Source organism: Bos grunniens, chromosome 8 (genome assembly GCF_055505025.1).
Source record: "Bos grunniens cultivar Pamir isolate PY7600 chromosome 8, Bosgru_T2T1.0, whole genome shotgun sequence".
Classification (NCBI taxonomy): domain Eukaryota; kingdom Metazoa; phylum Chordata; class Mammalia; order Artiodactyla; family Bovidae; genus Bos; species Bos grunniens.
This window is the reverse complement of record NC_141172.1, coordinates 26619827-26641271: the sequence shown is the minus strand read 5'-3', so window position 1 is coordinate 26641271 and position 21445 is coordinate 26619827. Positions and strand designations below refer to the sequence as shown.

General features: G+C 45.5%; 1 long non-coding RNA gene across 1 annotated transcript; it reads left to right on the top strand.

Annotated features, from left to right (window-relative positions):
* The first annotated feature begins 373 nt into the window (after window positions 1-373).
* Window positions 374-13242, top strand: LOC147366864 (uncharacterized). Its single transcript, XR_015169511.1, has 3 exons — window positions 374-522; window positions 5592-5691; window positions 12137-13242. It is a non-coding gene; the product is annotated as an uncharacterized LOC147366864 (long non-coding RNA).
* The last annotated feature ends 8203 nt before the right edge of the window (window positions 13243-21445 follow it).

The following is a 21445-nucleotide window of genomic DNA, read 5'->3' as shown; positions in this document are numbered from 1 at the left end:
AGGGGGCTGAGGACTCAGGCAGACCTGTGTCATACCCCTAGCTCCACCACTAATTAGCTGCATACCCCTAATGAAGTTCTTTAACCTCTCTAAACCTCAGTCTCCCATCTTTAAAACAGGAGTTGTAACGCTCCCCTCGCAGAATGGCATTGAAGATTAAGTTAGATAAAGTGGTCAGGCCACTCAAGATGACTGTTTTCATGCTCTGTGTGCATTCCTGGCTCTACCAGCATCTGCTTCACCTACACCCTACTCAAATGACTGGCCTTCCCCTATACCTGCCCCAGCCACTGATCCTTCTAACCTTTAGATCAGAATATCTTCACCTGTTGGCTTATTAAAGGAGTGGTGAGGGGCCTGCCCCTCTGCTGATCTCCCTGGTAACTGATGAGCCAACCTGAAGTAATTCTCTCAATAACTAGTAACCTCCCCTTCCCCCAGAAGTCATGAAGACTGCTGCCTTGTCCTGCCCGTCATCTGCCGCACCCTCTGGGTGTCGCTTCAGAACCTGGCTTCAGACGTGTAAGTCTCCACTCACTGAACCACTGATGGCTGTGTCACTGACTCTAGGCCCTTTCTTTGGTCTTGTGACTGGGCAAGCACCAGGCTCATAGGCCTGTGAGGTACAGGCCAGCAACTGGTAGAGTGGCAAGGAGACTGAGGAAACTCCCATGAGATGCTGGGAAGTAAGGATGGGGGATGGGAAGTTGCAGCGGGCCATGCACTGACTTGCACCCCACTCCAGTACTCTTACCTGGAAAATCCCATGGATGGAGGAGCCTGGTAGGCTGCAGTCCATGGAGTAGCTAGAAGTCGGACACGACTGAGCGACTTCACTTTCACTTTTCACTTTCATGCATTGGAGAAGGAAATGGCAACCCACTCCAGTGTTCTTGCCTGGAGAATCCCAGGGACGGGGGAGCCTGGTGGGCTGCCGTCTATGGGGTCGCGCAGAGTCGGACACGACTGAAGTGACTTAGCATAGCATAGCATGCACTAACTTGTGGGGCCTAAAAGTTGTGGGGGTACTCACAGGAAGGCCATCCACTAGAGCAGGAATTGAATGTAGAGTATTTTAAAACTTTAAAGACATAATCAAAGAGAAGTATTAAAAATCCATAATCTTGCAAACCAGAAATAGGTACCATTATTGTTCTGGTGTAAGCGTTCTGGATATTTGTTAATTTGCAGAGATACCAATATTTGTTAAAGCAAAGACGGGACCATCCTGAAACACTCTTGGTGTAACCCATTTCATTTATTTAACAAAAGATCTTTAACATCTTACCATGACATTCAATGTCCTTCTATTATGTGACTTTTGTTAAGAACTGAATAGTATTCCCTGATTGAACATATCTTCATTTCTTTAACTAGGCTCCTTCTTGAATATTCAGGCTATTTGCAAAGGCTATTCAGGCCTTTTACGAATGAAAGCATGATGAATACCTTAGACATCTGACTTTGTGACCAAGTTTGAATACTACCTAAAAATGAGTTTAGGTTAAAAAATTCTGGGTTAAAGACACTGGAAAGGTCTAAAGTCTACCAGAAAAGGAGCTTGAAATAATGACATTGTGGGAGCAAGATCCAAACAACTTTCATAGCTACCTGAACTCCCTTTCTGACCAAATGAGGCCCCAGGCCTTGGCCCAAGGCTGGAGCTTGGGAACTAGAGGTGGCCAGAGGGGAAGGTCTGCTCTGAAATGGATGGGGGAGGGGGTGGAGAGATGAATAGAGGCAGAATTAGGTGATGTGCCATCATCACCCAGGGCTGTTTGACCCCAGGCAAGTGTTTTAATCTGGGAACTCTGCAAAGTAAGAATAGTCGTATTTTCCCACCCACTTTGGGGGCTTGTTATGAGGATCTAATGAAAGGATATCTGTGAAAATGCTTTTCGAAGAGCAAATGAAACTAGGGAGGAGCTGTTCTATGGGCAACTCGGGAAAATTGAACAGTTTTTCCAAACCTCCAGAGACTAGCTTCTCAGTGTGTGGCTTTGAGCTTTTATTTGCAATGATATGAATTCCCAAAACATCAGACACACCCTCAGTCAGATGTAAGTACAGAACACACCCAAGCTAAGGGTGCTGGGAATCCTGGCCCCTCTCTATGCAGGGTTATTCACCCTGGACCCGCCTTCCTTCCACCAGGGCCGTCAGCTGCCTGAGATACAGATTACAGATGCCATATCACCAGTCCCCAAAGCACCAGCCTGGGACCTTTGTCCATCATGCATGTCACCCAGTCATCGGGTAGAAGGAAAAAGACAAGCATATTTGCCAATTTATCCAAGTCTTCTAGGCCGCTGGGGACATTTCCAGATACCCCTTAATTCTGGTCTTGTGAAACTTTCCAGAAAGATGGCTGAGGCTGGCTTTCCTCCCTGCAGCCTGAGCTCTCAATCTGGCACAGTGTCTGCTACCATCTCTCCTCCAGGGCATGTTCTTGTGTCTGGAGGAGTGAGAGGTGCATCAGAAGAACCAAGACCAGCCACAACGAAACACAGCAGCCCTCCCCTGGTCTGCCAGAGCAATAAGCCAAGTTTGTTTGGCTCCAGACTGTCCAGTTTTGCCCACCCATTGGGGGCTTTGCTGGGGGGAGGGCAGAGCTGGGCTACTGTAGGAGAGAGTGCATTCATTCACAAGTCAATAGAGGACATTCCCTGGATGCTGGGGCCAGAGCTAAGCACTGGTGCAAAGGTGTGAGAGACAATGTCTTCTCAAGGAGAGTATGGAGCTTCTTCCTTGTGGAAGAAGAAGCCCTCAGACTCTGGGCCTATGCACCACATCCACCTCAGCCCCTTCTCCTCACTCTGTCAGCCTTTCTCCTCTGGACCTTTCCAGTCTCAGTGCCTCCAACTGCCAAGGGGTATAGGTTACGTTTGCTAAAATCTCTCACCATGTCCATTCCCCGCAAAGCTCCAGAAGGGTCAAGATATTTCTTCAGTTCAACAGTCACTCAGGTGGAGCATTGGGCAGGGTGACACATGAGATATTAATTCCCCTCTGGCAAACAACCCCATACTTGGGGTTCACATACCAGGAAATGCAGCCAGCTTTCCTCAAAGAGATCTTCCAGTGATGACAGCTGACTCAGGTCCTTGCCGTGAGCTGGGCACTGTTCTTTGGGTTCTGTTTATAGTTATAGAACTCCCTGGTCTCTATACGGTGAACCATTTAATCCTCACAGCATCCCCATGAGGTAGATGCTCTCATCACCCCCATTTTACAGACAAGCCAATGGAAGTACAGAGAGGTTAAGTAACTTGGTTGAAGTCTCACAGCTCAGATGTGACCCAGTCGGGATTTGAAGCCAGGCTGTCTGGCTCCAACTTCTGGCTCCTGATCACAATTGTCTAGTGCCTCTCCATCTTTCTCTTTTATAGGCTGGAGGTGAAGAATGGATCAAGGTGTCAGAAAAGAATTTAGTCACCTCAGCATGTGAGCAAATGTGTGTAGCACCAATCTCTGGAATATAGGGGGTATTTGTCACACATTGACATCAGCTTTCGGTGAACCAAAATTTTATAGACAGCAGTCAAGGTCCCACTTAACAAATTGTTACATATATATTTAGAAATTTGCCAGCCATTTCTTTATAATAAATGGAAGTTTCAAGGCTCATGGTTTAGAAGGGAGAGAACTAGCCAGGACAAAAGGCATCATAATGCTGTGTAGATGCTGTGTTTTTTATTTCATGTCATGTATTTCACAAATATTTACTAAACACCTGTTATGGTCTGTTAGGGGCTGAGGATATAGGATCAGAATAGACAAGGTCCCTGTCTTGTGGAAAGCCCCTGCAATTGGATGGGAAAATGTCCTCTGGAAAGAATTTCTATTACCTTTTGCTGCACGAATAACGACTCCAGACTTAGTGGCTTTAGATGACAGCAGCCATTATTTACTCATATTCTGTAACTTGGAGGGACTCAGCGGGGATGGCTCAACTCTGTGGCATGTGTATCTGCTGGAGTCTCTTAGGCTGCTGTATTCACCTGGGGAGACGTCCATGAAGGTATCACCCATGGGTCTGGTAATTAGTCCTGGCTGAAAGCTACTGTGCCTCGGGTTTCTCTCTCCCTCTGGTAGTCTATATTCGCTTCTTTACCAAATAGTAGCTGGTTTCCAAGAAGGAAGTCCCAAGAGGATGAGCCCCATTGTGCAAGACTCTCTGCTTGCATCCGGCTTGCTTATGTCTCATTGACCAAGCAAATCACAAGGCCCAGCCCAGAGTCCATAGGAGAGGGGACCACACAGGAAGGCATGGTTCGTGGGGGGCCAGTTGTGGTAAAGTCCACCACAGAAGGCCTCACAGGCTGTCTGGACCCACCAACAGCCTCTCCCAGGTAACTGAATCTGGCTGTGTTCCTGACTCCCACCCTCCCTGTGGAAATTCTGACCTGGAGACTGACACTAGAGAGAAGCTTCTGAGTCAGTGGGGAAGGGCCAGGAACCTCTTTCCATCAGATCAGAAATGTACCTTCTGTATCATCACCTCTGTGGATCAATTTCAAGATACACCCTCAGGGTCCCCATCTCAAAAATAATCGCACCCTCTGCCATCTCTCCATGATAGCTGCATTCTTTGGAGAACACATCCATGTCTGAGTGGAATAGAGACATCTTTAGTTACTGAACCTGAGCCCAGCTGTGTGTGATTTGGTTCATAACACATAATTGTAACAGGATCTGTCTGGACCCTGTTAGCCTGGAGGAGGGCTTAAGGGGAGTTTAAACAGAATTAATCAAATAGTTGGAGCGAAGTGGCAGAGTACAGAGAACAGCTTCCCTGTGGCTGGTCACGGACATGCTGTGAAGGCAAGTCCTTGGTAGATGGCAGGAAGAAGAGGTCACAGGGCCCTGGGTGGGCCAGTGAGAACGAGAGGGTGGGCTGACTGCAGGGATTGGGATGAGGGTGGCCGTGGCACACCCCCATTAAACATCTCATCCATCACTTTCCCTTTCCTCGGTTTCCCATAATCCCAGTGATTTTTCTAGTGGGGTCCAGGCAGGAATGGGAATCCCTGGAAGCTCAGTCGTAAAGAATCCACCTGCCAAGGCAGGAGACTCGAGTTCGATCCCTGGATCAGGAAGATCCCCTGGAGAAGGAAATGGCACCCCACTCCAGTCTTCTTGACTGGAAAATTTCATGGACAGAGGCGGCTGGCAAGCTACAGTCCATGGGTTTGCAAGAGTCAGTCACGACTTAGTGACTAAACCACCACCACAGGCAGGAACATCTTGCTCTTAATCCTAAATGTCTCCTCTATCTTTTGTCAGTTAGTTCTTTCTTTCCTCACAGGGTCTAGCGTTTGGACCTCAAAGCCAAGAAGAAGTTCCCTTTTGCTCTGCCTTCCCCTATCACATTCTTTCCTGAGGGAATGAATACAGAAAGACTAGCCTAATTGAAGGGGGCAAAGGGCCAGAGAAATTATAATGGGGAGAAAATTTTGTTGACATTTCCAAAAATTATTATCCCATTGCGTAAGAATGCATAACCTAACCATATGCTGAAACTTATATTGGTCTCATCCCTTTGGGTGGGTTCAACCATGATTAACAAACCCTTGTATTGTCTTCTTAAGTTCAAGAACCTCTCCAGGTATTTTTATAGCAAGAGTGGGCTAAGTGGGAGTGACCTGCCTCTTGTAGTCAAGATTCTGGCAACCAGATAGGAAAAATGAGGTAAGTAACTCCCCTTACAAACAGATTTTTCTCTGTTGGCAACAGCAGTGTTTGCGGGAGGATAGGAAGTGACATGATCAAAATTGTATTTGGGGAAGATTAATCTGGCAGCAACATATTAGGCTGGTCTGGAGGTGAGAGATCTAATAATAATATCTATGAATTATATAGTATCTAATGTGACCCTGTAGTAGACACTTGATGTAGTCTCTCCCATTTCATCCTCACACACCTTCAAGGCCATGCATTGTTTTCTGAATTGTGCAGATAAGGAAACTGAAGTCAAAGAAAGCTAGACATGTGCCCCAGAGTTTCACTTTACTTCACTGCCAACAGAGTGTTAGCCACTCTGTTGTGTCCGACTCTTTGCGACCCTGTGGACTGTAGCCCACCAGGCTCCTCTGTTCGTGGAATTCTCCAGGAAAGAGTGCTGGAGTGGGTTGCCATGCCCTTCTCCCGGGGATCTTCCTGACTCAGGAGTCGAACCCAAGCCTCCTGCATTGCAGGCAGATTCTTTACCATCTGAGCCACCAGGGAAGCCCTGCCCCAGAGTTTAACTGCAAATAAGTGGTAGAGTCAAGATCAAATTTAGATCCATGTGGCTCGAAAGCTCCCTTGTCTCTGTGTTCAAAGACACTACGATAGCATAGATGAGAAATGACAACAGCCAGAACTAGGGCATTGAGAAAGGTACAGTGAAGAGCACAGTGGGACAGAAGACCTAGGTCAGAGGAATCCAACAGGCTCAGCATCAACTTGAAGTCAGATTGAGCCGAGGCATCTCTGAGTCCTTCTGCCTGGACCACTGACCACAGATGAAACTGCACTGGCCCTGGAAGCCAGAGACAGCTTCTCAAGGAGGCAGGCTAGGAGGAACAAATTCAGTCGGGTTTTCCTGGTGGTAACTCTGTTCTATTTCAGAAAAACTGATGAATCCTACACATTTAATAGGCCAGGAATGAAGGGTAATTCTTTACTAATTATCCACTATTTTAAATCCATCTCTTCATTTGTATATGCCTGCTATGCTAATTCGGAGAAGGCAATGGCAACCCACTCCAGTACTCTTGCCTGGAAAATCCCATGGACGGAGGATCCTGGTAGGCTGCAGTCCATGGGGTTGCTAAGAGTCCGACACGACTGAGCGACTTCACTTTAATTTTTCACTTTCCTGCATTGGAGAAGGAAATGGCAACCCACTCCAGTGTTCTTGCCTGGAGAATCCCAGGGACGGGGGAGCCTGGTGGGCTGCCGTCTCTGGGGTCGCACAGAGTCGGATACGACTGAAGTGACTTAGCAGCAGCAGCAGCAGCTATGCTAATTCACTTCAGTCGTGTCTGACTCTTTGTGACCCCCATGGACTCTAGCCCGCCAGACTTTCCTCTGTCCATGGGATTCTCCAGGGAAGAATACTGGAGTGGGTTGCCATTTTCTTCTCCAGAGACATTTGTGTATTCTCTTATTCAAATAATCAGGGTGGGGTAGGAGTGCATGGCATAAACAGAAAGCAGGAAATCCTGGAAAAGACATTAGTTACTATTCCATAGTGATGGCAGTGCCCTGCTGTAACCTGCTAACCACTGAGGAGGCCGACCCTCATGCACGTACCTCTTTTGGTTTCCATCACTTACCATCAGAGCACCCGTCCCAGAGTAGATATTCAACACAAGCTTTGAAATCATGATGTTGACAGGGCCACCCAAGAGACATCAGACTGCCTGGTCCAGACTCTAGATTCATGGATGGGTTACGGGTCCCTGAGCAAGTCATTTAATGTCCTGGTGCCTCTATTTCCTCATCAAAAGGACAGGAGAGGAGTGGGACTTACCCCACTGGGTAAGTAAATTTAATGAGTTATATGTAGAGAACTTAAAGCAATGTATTCTAAAAGTATTAGCTATTATTATTATTATTAAGCACCTGGCTCCCATTAGGATCAACTACCTTGTCTCCACCACAGGCTCCTGGGGGTGGTCTCAGGGACCCGTGGGTTACTAGACACAGGACTTTTATTAGACTGAAACTGAAGCTCATTAATGTGAAGAAGCTCACAGTTCTCTGAACTGGCTTGCCTCCCACCTTCTTGGCCTCCCCTCCTATGATGCCGCTCAGCTCTGTGCCTAGACTGAGTCTGTGTGGTGCCTGGAGCCTCCCACTCTGAGACTGTCTCCATTGCCGCAGGCACCTCCTCTCTTCCCGGGACACCCTCACTGAACCCTGCTTTGATCCTCTCAGTCACGTTCAGAAAATCAACTTCAGCTGCTTCCAGCCTCTCCAGCCAAGTGGACCATAAGTGCTTCAGGAAAGTACTCGGGTTTCCCAAGCAGACGAGAAAGGAAGTGAATGGTAGCCCTGGCCGACATTTTTGGAGGGACCCTGGAAGCACCCTGTCCTGCACCCCTGCTGGTCATTTCCTGCAGTGGTGCAGGAAATTCACCCCTTCTGAATTTCCTGCCAGGAGCTCTTTGATCTACTTCTGAGAAAGTCACTGTCACTTGGTACAAGAAGTTCCATCCTCTCTGGTTTCCTACCTCTCCTTCACCAGTCATCGTCCTGCTCATCCCTTCTAGCTCAGTGTCCTCTTGTCTTTGCTGAGGTCCCCCCTCATGTCACCCATGCTAACCTGGAAAACATTTTCTCCGTGGCTCACTTTTGTCCACTCTTGGGCTTCCCTCTCTCATGCTCCTCTGGTCACATTCATCTGATATGAATACACAGAGTGTGTGTGTGTTAGTCACTCAGTCGTGTCTGACTCTTTGTAATCCCTTAGACTGTAGCCCACCAGGCTCCTCTGTCCCTGGGATTCTCCAAGCAAGAATACTGGAGTGGGTTGCCATTCCCTTCTCCAGGGGATCCTAACCCTGGGATTGAACCCAGATCTCCTGCATTGCAGGTGGATTTTTTACCGACTGAGCCACCAGGGAGCCCAAACACACAGCACTCATGCCAACTTGAGAGGCTTAACCCTGACCCACTGACCTGTTTAGCCTGCATCTTAGTTCATTGTTCCTTTTCTGTTTCGAACCTTTGGATCTAGAAGTAGTTGTGTTTGCAGCCATAACCTCCTCCTCTCCCAATTTCTCCCTAAACCCTTTTCTTCAACTGGTGTCCACCTTCTGGTGCTACTCACAGTTCTCTCTCAAGAGTCGTCAGAAAAACCCCAACCTCCAAACCAAATGACTGTTTCCTAATCCTTAATTCTCCAGACCTCTCAGAAGTGTGTGTCTGCATTGGACACGTACTCCTCCTTCAAAACCTGCTCTTGGTTCCTGGTGCCTCACTTCTCTGGTTCTCCTGCCTCCCTGAAGGCTCTTCATCTCTGTTCTTAGTGGGCTTATTCCAAAGCCTGAGACTGTTTCCTTCAGTGATCCCATGTCAGCAAATCTCCAATCTAGAGCTGCCTGCAGGATATTTCCACTTGGTATCTGATGACCAGATCCAACCTAGAAGTCTAAAATGCAGTGATTTGGCCCCTTGACCAATTGGCTTTCCCATTTTCCATCTGTATTTCTCTCAGTGGTACTGTGGTGTTTGAGGAACTCAGCTTGCAATCTGGAATTACCAGTGATCTGAGTCTTCTGTCCGATTTCCAGGTCCCTCAGATGTCAGGGTTCATCCCCTAAAGGTGGCTTTCCATTTCCCCTGCTGTCACTGCCATCAGGGCCTCAACATTTTTCCCTAGATCATCACGAACTAACCTCTCCCTTTCCATTCTGCCCCCAGCCCTAGTCAGACTTAAACTCTGTCTTTAGTGGTTATAGAATGATTTCCGGAATTCAGGTCTCATTTCCCTAAGACTGGAGGACCGTGATGGCATCACCTTCATTCACCAGTCCCAGCATGGGGCCATGTCCATAAAAAAAAATTGTCATTAGCTGTGGCCCGAGACATGTCTTTACATATTGTGTCCAGGGCAATGATTGTGACTGGTCTGTACCGTCCCTTTTTCCCTGGTAGCAATGGTTCTATGACATCAGTCAACTTGTAGACTCACTCTGACCACCACCAATGATCTTTGCTTACAGTCCTTAGACTCCCTAATCTCTCTTAGCACTATCTTGCTACTTGTTCTGTCTTCTGCTGTAAACTGTGGTCCTTTATTTAGTTATGAGGACTTTTTAAAGGCAGGAACTACATCAATTTTGCCAATACTGAATGGAGAATTGTGTGTTAAGAAAGGTGATAATCTCCAGGGCCAGCACACTAACATTTAAACATTTATGCTCACATTATTTCCCCAGTTATCCCAAAGTTCTCTATGCAAAATGACAATATCTCACATTTTTCTGAATGTTCCTCTTTATGTGTGTGTGTGTGTGTGAAAAAATTAGTTTCCACAGACCAAAGGAAAAAAAAATCCAAGTTGGAAAGATCTTAGTTTTGCTACCATTTGCTTAAAAAAAGACCAATTAAAGACAAATGTGCCCATGAGTCCACAGGAGGTGATTAAGCAGTCACGCTCCTTGCCCTCAGGGAGGTCATTACCTTGAAGAATGAAGCAGCCACTGCAGTTCCTATTAATGGTACGTATTGACTATATCTGTTTTCGAAATCCTTTCCCTTAAGGATAGAGCACGTCCCCCAAGGCCACCAAGCTCTGCGCAGCCCATCCAACCTCAGTGAAGGTTATGACCTGTAGGCTGCCCTGAAAGCCTGATGCCACCTTGCACTTGACCTTATAGTGGTGAACAGTGAGGCTCAGTTTGTAGGGATCAAACATACACAGAGGGTAAAAACACAGGTTTCGATGACTTCAAAGGAAATGGCAGACCCCAGGCAGACCCCATTCACTTGAGATGATTCTGAAGACTCAGAAGTATCAGCAGACCAGAGGCAATGTGGCTGGAAGCAAGCTCTGCTCTAATACTTGGTAGCTGAGGGACTTTGGGTAAAGCATTTGTCCTCAAGTCTCAGTTTCCTCATCTGAAAAACATCCCCCTTGCAGGGCTGCTGTAGGGATGAATTAATGTTGAACAGGATTTCAGTGTGTATTTTGCGCCCAGCACAATTCTAAGCATCTATAGGCATTAAGTCATTTAATTCTCTCAACAAACCCCTGAAACAAGTAGTAGTATGATCCCCTTTCTACACTGGAAGGAAATCAGAAACAGAAGGGTAAGCAAATTGCCGAAGGTCACCCAGATGATGACTATGCACAAAGCCACTAGCACAGAGGAGCAGCTGCTCTAAAAGGTGAGTCAGTAGAGGAGACTCGCTTGGAGGGGGTACAGAGCAGGGACGTGTGTGACACTCCCACAGTCTAGGAACAGAGGGCATTGGGCAAAGATCACCCTCTGATGTGTCAAAATCAAATCTGACTGGTTTTTTCGCCGCTTCCTCTTAATGTGATTGTGCAAGTGTGCGCATATGTGTGTGTGTGTGTGTGTGTGACAGGAATGAGGAGGCTCAGGAATGGGGTGACACCCTTATGTATCTTTGGCCCCTCCACAGCCACTCCCCTGGAAACTCTGCCTTCAGACGAGCACAGGTGACAGGAGCCTTAGGGAGAAGTTTGCTTCATCCCTGACTCCCTCTTCTGGCTACTGGTCCATCTCTTCTCCTCCAAACTAGCTCCTGTTTGATCTGTTTATACTTTGGGAACTCAGGTTAGGTCTTGTTGGGGAGGAAAGAGTTCTGCCACTTTATAAAAACTTTAAAATCACCAGTGAACACATATTCTCCATATAAGGATCATTTAGACCAACCAGGTTTTAAAGAAAAGTTGGAGTCAGTTGGAAGTTAAGAGTTTCTGGGAAAGAGCTAAACTTAGTAACAAAATAGAGATCTCCATCCAGCTTGGAAATGAAGTGCCTGCTATCTGCATGTGTGTTCAGTCACTGAGTCGTGTCCAACTCTTTGCAACCCTATGGACTTAGGAACTAAGATTCAAAGTTGCCTTGATGAGGCCCTAGCTCCCACAGGGTTTTCAGGTAGGGGGAAGATAAATACATGGAGAAGAGTGTGAGGCAGGGATGAAACAGGTGCTGGGAAGACCAAGGGGAGGGGTGCTGAAGCCTCATGAAATGAAAATGCCAGAACGCCTGGTTTGATCAGTTGCTTCCCCAGCAGCCCTGCCAGGAATAATCCTGCAACTCACTTCCCTCACTCTGAGACTCTAGAAGTTCTCCACTCAAGCTTTCCTAGGACTGATCCAATTCATGACTGCCTCTCTAGGACCCACGCAAGGAATTGAAAGCCTGATATCGGCCTGTAATCTGTATTTTTCACCATCACTGTACTGGGATTTGTACTAGGTTCATTGCTATAGATAAACACAGCCTAAGACACAGTAATAAACAGTCACTGAGGTTTCCTTTCTGGCCAGAGCAACTCTGAGGGGCAGGGGAAGGTGATGAGCTGAAGAGGAAAGGCAGTTTCCTCACTGAAGGAACCAGGGGTAGATAGAGTATGGAGCCTATTGCCTTCTTCTTTTTCTTTTCTTAAGGTGGAGTCCCCCATGGTGGGATTAGTGCTCTTCTAAGAGTAAGAAGAGGCCAAAGCCCTCTCTGTCTGCCACATGAAGGCACAGCAGGAAGGATGTTGTGTACCAGAAGAGCCGTCACCAAGCCTGAATTTGCTGGCACCTTGATCTTGGACTTCCCAGAACTATGAGGAATGGCTGTTGTTTAAGCCAGCAGCGGGTGGGAGGGATAGTTTTGGTTTTGCCCTCTGCTGCTTATCTCTTGCTGTGCAGCCTGGTTCCTAACAAGCCTCAGATCAGTACCAGTCCATGCCCCAGGGGTTGGGGACCGCTGGTTTAAGCCACCCAGTCTGTGCTGTTTTGCTACAGAAGCCTATAGGAAGCGTAGGAAATTTCCTACAGATAAGAACTAGGATCTGATGTAGAAGGAGCGTGGAAAAGTGGGGAGTCTTTGTACCCTGTGTCTTCTTGCCTATTTTAATACCCCATCAAAGGTCTCCTTCCCACACCAGCATGCCAGAATCAGTCAGCCCCAACTTTGCTAGGCCTTGAGGGCTGGTTGTCATGTGTTGGTTGGACAGTCGTGTCTGACTCTTTTGCGACCCGCCAGGCTCCTCTGTCCATGGGATTCTCCAGGCAAGAATACTGGAGTGGCTTTCCATGCCCTCCTCCAGGGGATCTTTCCAACCCAGAGATCAAACCAGAGTCTCTTGCATCTCTTGCATTGGCAGGAAGGTTCTTTACCACCAGCGCTACCTGGGAAGCCCCTTGAAGGCTGAGCTCCTTTGAAAGAGGCTTTGATTTGTAAACCTAGGAGGCTGAAAACTTGAGTCCTTCTAAGAACAGATCAGAATGGAACTCCCTCTGGAGACAGTGTGGGGTTGGGCTTGGACACACAGACACACAAGGAAGAGAAGACAGCCAGCGGGTTAGAGAGAAGAGAGAGGAAATATCTCAGGACTCCCACTGCAGATTGTCCCCCTCCCCTCCCGCCCCCACCCGCAACCAGAGCACTTCATTTCCAACGAAATATGAATCAAGAAAGAGTGTTGGGCACACGCGGTAATGAAAATCCATGATTCAACTGTGCGTTCATAATTATTTCATAAATAAATGGCTTCTGGAGAACTGCATCTGTCTCTGGCCACGGAGCATCTGTCTTTCACTAATGTATGCCGGCCTGCACAGAGCCGGCCCATGAGCCCCACTCATGGCCGCCTCTCCTCCTCTCCATCACTGTCCACCCAGAGGTTCTTGTGGTTCAGAAAGAGCTGCAGCCCCACACTCCTCCTTGAGGCTGATGTCTCGTCAATAACATTAGCCGGCATTACGGGCCGCATCGGGGTAGAGCAGAATCAATACGGCCAAGTAAAAAGTCTAATCAGTTGACATGGCCATCCTCAGCAGGCCTCACATTACAAGAAATGAGTTTTCTTAAGGAATCAGCGTCAGGGTTGCTTAGGTGTCCCACACCCAGATGTCCTAAAATTTATAGCTTTGCATTAAGCAGGATTGGTGGGGAAAAGTGAAATGGTAACTGGGGTTAAAGGCAAAATAAATGGGGGGGCTTGGGCCACTCCACTGATGGGGAGGGAGGCATGTGGCTGGGGGAGCCTTCATGGGACCGTGCTCCCCACAAGCCAGCCAATCCTGCAGCTCATACCACTGTTCTATTCCCAGGGGCGGCTCCTGCTGAATGACGGGAGGTCACTTCCCCTTCAAGGGGCTGCTTAGCACTCAGGCACTGCCACGGTCACCCCTCCTCCTCTCCATTCACCTAGAGTCACCCACATGCCACCAAAGCAGAGAGGAAGATGCAGTAGATCTGTTACTCTTATGAACTCAGATGCTCATCTTTGTCCATTTGTCTGGTCAGTGGTAAAGAACCTGCCTGAAATGCAGGAGACCTGGGTTCGATCCCTGGGATGGGAAGATACTCTGGAGAAGGGAATGGCAACCCACTCCAGTGTTTTGCCTGGAGAATTCCATGGACAGAGGGCTATAGTTTGGTAGGCTACAGTTCATGGGGTTGCAAAGAGTCAGACATGACTGAGCAACTAACACTTTCCTTTTCTGGTGATCAGAGGGAAGCCACATTCAGTCACCTGATATGAAAGTGTCAGCAGGAGCCTTTACTGGGCTCAGTCATTTTTGAGACAACCTACCAGAGGTAGGTTTCTCCAGAGATTTACCGTCTTCCTCTTAAAGGGACAGCCTCGTGATACAAAGCCAGGGGGAGAATTCCAGTAGCCCCAGGAGAGCACTCACCTATTTAATCTCACCTCTCATGAGCTCACACAAGCCTTTATTTATTTTGGCTGTGCTGGCCCTTTGCTGCTGCATGCAGGCCACTCTCTAGCTGTGGTGCACAGGCTTCTCATTGGAGCGGCTTCTCTCGTTGCAGAGCACAGCCTCTAGGGCACTGGGCTCAGTAATCGTGGCACATGGGCTTAGTTGCTCCATGGTACATGGAATCTTCCTGGACCAGGGATTGAAGCCATGTCCACTTCACTGGTAGGTAGATTCCCAACCATGGGACCACCAAAGAAGTCCCACACAAGCTTCTGACCTCAAGTTCACAAGCATAGATCAAGGGTAAGGGAAAGTGAAGGCAATTCAAAAGAGTAAGAAATGGTCTCTTCCCCAAATTGCTGGTGGAATAAAGGGAGGACACAGGCAAGGGCCAAAAATGGCTATTATATCAGTCAGGCTGAGAAACGGTCTCTTTCATTCATTCTTACAGGAAACAAATACATTGAGGACCTACTATGTGCTGACATTGTTCAAGGTGCTGCAGTAGAGCAGTGACTGAGAGAGACAAGGTCCCTGTCCTGGGGAGCTCACACTTTTGAGGGGGCCAGCAAACAATGAACAATTTCACAGGTGAACATAGTTTCAGGAAAATTCTATGAAGAAAAATAAGGCAGGTGATGGAGAGGGCAGTGGAGATGAAAGGGGAGCTGCTGCTGTGAATGAGGATGGTTAGTGAAGGCCTTGTTGAAGAGGCACATTTAAGTAAAACTGTAAAACGAGGCCTGGCTGAGAAGACAAAGTGCAAAAGTCTTGAGCAGGCCAGGTGTGTCCCTGGGGAGTTTAAGGAGGAGCTAGGAGATCAATTCGAGGAAGGAGAGAATGGCAGGAGATGGCACTGGGGAGGGAGCCAGGGGCCAGAGCCCATAGGGTCTTCTGGGCAAGAAGGACTATGGATTCTCTCTTGACTATATTGGGTTGGCCAAAAAGTTCCTTGGAAAAACTTGAACGAACTTTTTGGCTAACCCAATAGTAGGAAGCCATTAGAGAGTTTTGAGAGGGAAGTTGACATCACATGTTTTCAGTTTATCAGGATCCTTCATGAGAATAGTTTGGGACAAACTGGGTAAGAGATGATGGACTCAGCAGTAGAGAGAGTGATAAACTATAAGATTATTTTGTAAAATGGTGAAATCAAGAGATGAGTTGGGGGCATATTGAGTTTGAGATGCCTATTAGTGTGTGACACAAAGAAGCCAAGGATGAGGCCGGGGTTTTTTGTCTGAGGGAATGAGCAAATACTGGGTTCTTTTCTCAGGTGGGAGCAGATTTGAGCAGGCAAAATCAAGAGATGATTTGGGGGCATGGTGAATTTGAAAAGCCCATTAGTATCCGAGCAGATTAGAAGATGTGGCTGTGTGTGTGTTCAAGCCTGGAGTTCCATGAGAGTTCTAGATTGAAGAGATTAACTGGGAAGTCACCTGCATACTGATGATGATAATATTTAATATCATATTCCTGGATGAGTCACTTTGAAAAGGAGTCCAGAGAGAGCAGCCATGCAAAGGGATCAAGGACTCTGCTTGGAAGTACTCCAGCATTTGGGCGGCAGAAAGATACAAAGGAGCCAGCAGTGAAGACTGAAGAGGGTGGTCAGGGAGGTGGTGAGGATTTGGACAAAGTGCTGTGAGATCAGTCCAGAGGGAAATATTTAATCTGGAGATGGCAGAAATTGAATGTCAACCTTGAAGGATGAGATAATTGTGATTAGATGGGAGTGGGAGGAGGAAAGTTTGTCAGGAAATGAGGGTGGAGAGTGAGGGTGGAAAGAACAGCAGAAAGAGACAGTGTGGGGAAAATGGCAGGCTGTCCAGACACGCTGGCACAGGTAATGCATGGGGGCAAGGAGAGGTGGGTGAGAGGAGAGCCCAGATCAGCAGAGTCTGCAGCCAGATTCTGAGTGAACGTGCATGACTGGACATGATGGAGAAGTAATAGCAAGTTGTATCCAAACTGTGTCAACAGCCATCAGAGAACATGGGAATCATAGCTTTTCCTAGTTTACTTAACGGGTAAGATCCCTGAGCTAAAGTGCCTTCTACACTATGTTGAATATCACCCACCTCTCCACTTCCCATTTCTTGGTGGCTCAGATAGAATTTGCCTGCAGTGCAGGAGACCTGGGTTCAATCCCTGGGTCAGGAAGATCCCCTGGAGAAGGGAATGACAACCCACTCCAGTGTTCTTGCCTGGAAAACCCCATGGACAGAAGATCCTGGTAGGCTATAGTCCATAGGTTCACAAAGAGTCAGACACGACTGAGCAACTAACACCTTCACACTATGGGAAATGCTCATGTAATTCCAATAAGCCCAAGCAATTTAAAACATAAGGAAAAATTAAATTGCCAGCTGAACAGAATGAATCAAGTCTCTATGTGTACCCATCCCTTGAACAAAACTGAGCTAAAGCTTCTTGAAAAATCTGATCCATTTGCCTGATGATTTATCCCATGAAACAAATACTAGCATATTGTTTCTTTCCCCCAAATATCTACATTGATTTTGTCGTACATTCATCTTATGTTGTATTTTAAAGACCCAATGATTGTCAGTTCTGCCAATAGCTTTGGCCAAAAGCAATAACATTCTGACCTGTGAAAAGACCTTTTGGGTCTTTTGGGAAAATAAAGGCTTATGGAACAGTGTCTCCAGGGAACTTAAGCTCCATCAGGAGAGAGAGCACAAGAAATAAGGAGCAATAATTGCTCTAGAAAGAAGAGACTCACAGTGGGGCGATATCACCAGCTGAGGGTGGCCGGGAAAGCAAAGAAACCCAAGGGACCAGCATTTGGAAAGGAGAAGCGGCTGAGGGACATAGTGAGAAATATCATTTGCTGAGTGCCCATTTGAGTCAGGGACTGTTGGGTGCTTTACAGGAAAAATAAACCCCAAAACAACTCTGTGGAGTAAATATTATTTATCTTCATTTTAGAGAAAAGCCAAATAGGAAGGTTAAATTCTTGTCCACAGAAGTGGAGCTGTGAGAAGGGAGGCAGGTTTCCACTGCAGGTCTCTCTGGCCCCAAACCTTAATCATTTATCCTCCAGATTCTCACAGAAGAACTGGCTTGAGTGAGTGGGCACACGAATGCAAGGAAGGAGCAAACAGCTTAGAAGAATCTTTGGAGTGGGAGAGCCTTAAACATGCTTTGTTAAACTATGCAATGACACCATGAACACTTTCCACCACCAACAATAGAATGGAATAGAGGCTACAAATAATCCCCAACCACAACTTCAGTAGACTGAGAACATGCAGACCCCCAAAACACAGGGCTATCAGTGACCAGAGCTACCGGAGCCACCAGTGACAGGACGGTCAGAGCCTTGCCCTCCTTAAGCGTAGCTCCTCAGTCAGGAAATCTTCAGACAACTTGAGTTCAATAAGAATGAGACACTTTGTTGTCATGTGTTAGAGAATTTTAGTGATAAATGTATACCTCCAAGATGTAAAAGGTTCCTCTTAAATATGGCACCCTGGATTGGTAATTGAGAATCTCATGTTGAAGAAACTATGAGAAAACAAAATTACTGGTGGAAAGGCAACAAGGTTTAAACTTTACAGAGGTCATTTGTAAATATGTGTTAAAACTTCAAGCATATATATCTTTGGACCCATCAATTACTATGGAAGAATCGATCCTAAGAAAATAATTGGGTAGGTTATTAATTCATGTGCAAGACTATTCATTGCTAACTGTTAATCATGAAAATCAAAAACATCTACATTTTATAAATAGAGAACTCATTAAATTATATTGAGTATTTAGTGGAATATCAAATATCTGTTTTAAAAGTGAGTTAAATCTCTGTATGGAAAAAATACTATCAATATCTAGTTAAGTAAAAACAAAATCACATATTGCCATTATTTTTAAAGGTTTATAATAAAAGAAAATCTGGAAGGAAACCAACATGGAGGTAACTGTAGGTAACCTCCCCTTTCTTGTTTTTCTGTTTACTAATTATTTGAATTTTCCACTAAACAAATATCACTTTTATAATAAAAATAAATAAATAATTCTATACTGAAAAAATAAATCAAATTCATAAATGAGAATGCTTTGAGGGAGGAAGTTTTTCAAATTAGTTTATCATTAACCAAAATAAATTCTAGTTGGATTAGAGTTAGGTATACAGTCTGTGTTAAGCAACTATATTCCAATTAAAAAATAATAATTGGAAAAATAAAATGATTACCAATAAATAAATAAAAGCAGTCTATAAAAACCAGAAAGAGACCAAATATTGAATAATCTCTGCAGAGAAAAGACTGTCTTAAATGTAAAAGCAATGCAAGAACTAACAAAGGAATTTCATTTTTGTATATTTAATTAAGTCAAAAGTTTGAAACTATCTTCTGAACATCAAAAATCATCGTGAGTAAAACTGGAGAAAATATTTTCCACAAGAAAGAGAGAGTGACTCTTGCCTTTGATATACAAAAAACTCACTGAAAATGTTAGGAGAAACACTATGAACTCAATATTTTAAATGGAGAAACATAAGAGGTGGTAAATATGTTCATAATATACATTTACCTCATTGGTAATTTACAAAAGGAAGACTACACAAGGAGATAATTTCTCTGTTGTTTTCTCTACTGTTTTCTCAACAAAGACTTTAATGTAATAGTAGCACTGGAGAACATGAGCCTGGCATTTTCCACATATGGCTGATGAGAAGGTTAAATGTTCCTAATCTGGGGGAGAGCAACATGGAAATATACAACTCCTTTCAAGGGTTTTTCACCTCTTGGTCTTAATTCAGAAGTATTTCCTAGAGAAATAGAGAATAAATAACAAAATTTCTTGTACATTCTCATGGTGGTATGTTCAGTTCAGTTCAGTCGTGTCCGACTCTTTGCGACCCCATGAATCGCAGCACGCCAGGCCTCCCTGTCCATCACCAACTCCCGGAGTTCACTCAAGACTCACGTCCATCAAGTCAGTGATGCCATCCAGCCGTCTCATCCTCTGTTGTTCCCTTCTCCTCCTGCCCCCAATCCCTCCCAGCATCAGAGTCTTTTCCAATGAGTCAGCTCTTTGCATGAGGTGGCCAAAGTACTGGAGTTTCAGCTTTAGCATCATTCTTTCCAAAGAACACCCAGGGCTGATCTCCTTCAGAATGGACTGGTTGGATCTCCTTGCAGTCCAAGGGACTCTCAAGAGTCTTCTCCAACACCACAGTTCAAAAGCATCAATTCTTTGGCACTCAGCTTTCTTCACAGTCCAACTCTCACATCCATACATGACCACAGGAAAAACCATAGCCTTGACTAGACAGACCTTTGTTGGCAAAGTAATGTCTCTGCTTTTCAATATGCTATCTAGGTTGGTCATAACTTTCCTTCCAAGGAGTAAGCATCTTTTAATTTCATGGCTGCAGTCACCATCTGCAGTGATTTTGGAGCCCAAAAAAATTAAGTCTGACACTGTTTCCACTGTTTCCCCATCTATTTCCCATGAAGTGATGGGACCAGATATGTTACATAATAGCAAAGAAATAAATAGAACGGAAATGTTCAGTAGATGAACAGCTGACTATATTATGCAATAAACATACTATGGAGCATTGTATAACTGGGATAAAAGCAAGTAAGACAGTTTTCCAGATTTTTCTTTTTTGAAAATGTGGTCCTTATCTGCAAGAATACAATTCTGCTGTGGAGGTAAGTTGTAGAACTAGTGTATGGTTTCAAGCTAGTATATAGTTCAGGCTACAGGTGCTATCAGGATTTCAGAGACAGAGTAGCCCTGACACACATACACGCACCTTATATTGTATAACTGTGTGTGTGTGTGTGCATGTCGCTCAGTCGTGGCCAACTCTTTGTGACTCCATGGACTGTAGCCCACCAGGCTCCTCTGTCCATAGGATTCTCCAGGCAAGAATACTATAGGAACATCATTTTTCCTGCTACTCCATCCTATGATTTTTTTTTTTTGCCTACATTCTTCAAGGTAAGATGGTTGGACCTAAGATGATAATTGTTTCTCTTTCTGACTTACTGCACTTAGTATGGTAATCACTAGGTCCATCCATGTTGCTGCAAATGGCATTATTTCATTCTTTTTTATGGCTGAGTAGTATTCCATTATATATGTACATATATAATGGAAGATTATGTGGTGTGTATATATATATATATCCATTCATCTGTGGATGGACACTTAAGTTGTTTTCATGCCTTGGCTCTTGTGAATAGAGCTAGAGATGGAGTACTTCTAATGCAACCATTTCTGCCTTCTAGGAGGGAGAGAATTCATCATGAATGAGGCTTTTGCTGAGAGGCCACAGTGAGACACTATTCCAGTCTGTTCCTTGATACATTAGGATTCAGCTGACATACGGAAAAGCCAATTTATTCTTCATAATAAACAAAAGGTGTCCTACTTAGGTGGACAAATTGTTTTTCAGGGAGGTGGTGGGATGAGGCCACTAGCATGGGTCTAACCCAAAGTGGGAAGAGAGAATATAAGTATTTGACTGCTACTGTAACAATTTATCACGAACTTGGTGGCTTAAAACAATGCAAATTTATTATCTGAAGATTACAGATCAGAAGTCTGACAGGGATTCTCTGGGTTAAAATTAAGAAATTAGTAGAGCTGTATGGTGAAGACCAGAAGCTCTGGGTGAAAATCTGCTTCCAGAATCATGGCAGAATTCAGTTTCATGAGGCTGTAGACTGAGGTCCCCCTTTCCTGGCTGACTTTCATTGGAGGCGCTTCTCCGCTTTTAGAGAAAGCCAGCTCCTGCTCTGCATCCTCCATCTTCAGAGCCAGCTACAATGCTTGTCCCTGGTGATTTAACCAAACACTAACCTAGGTACTGTTGTGAATGGGGTTTTACAGATATACTTAAGCTTACTAATTAGCTGAGCTTTAAAAAGAAGGCAGCCCAACTGAATCACTTGAGCCCATAAAAGCAGAGAAATTTTTGGAGCTGGAGGCTGAGAGATGTGGTAGAAAAAGAAAGCAGAGGGTAGATAAGGAAGAGGAAAGATTAGAGATCTGACG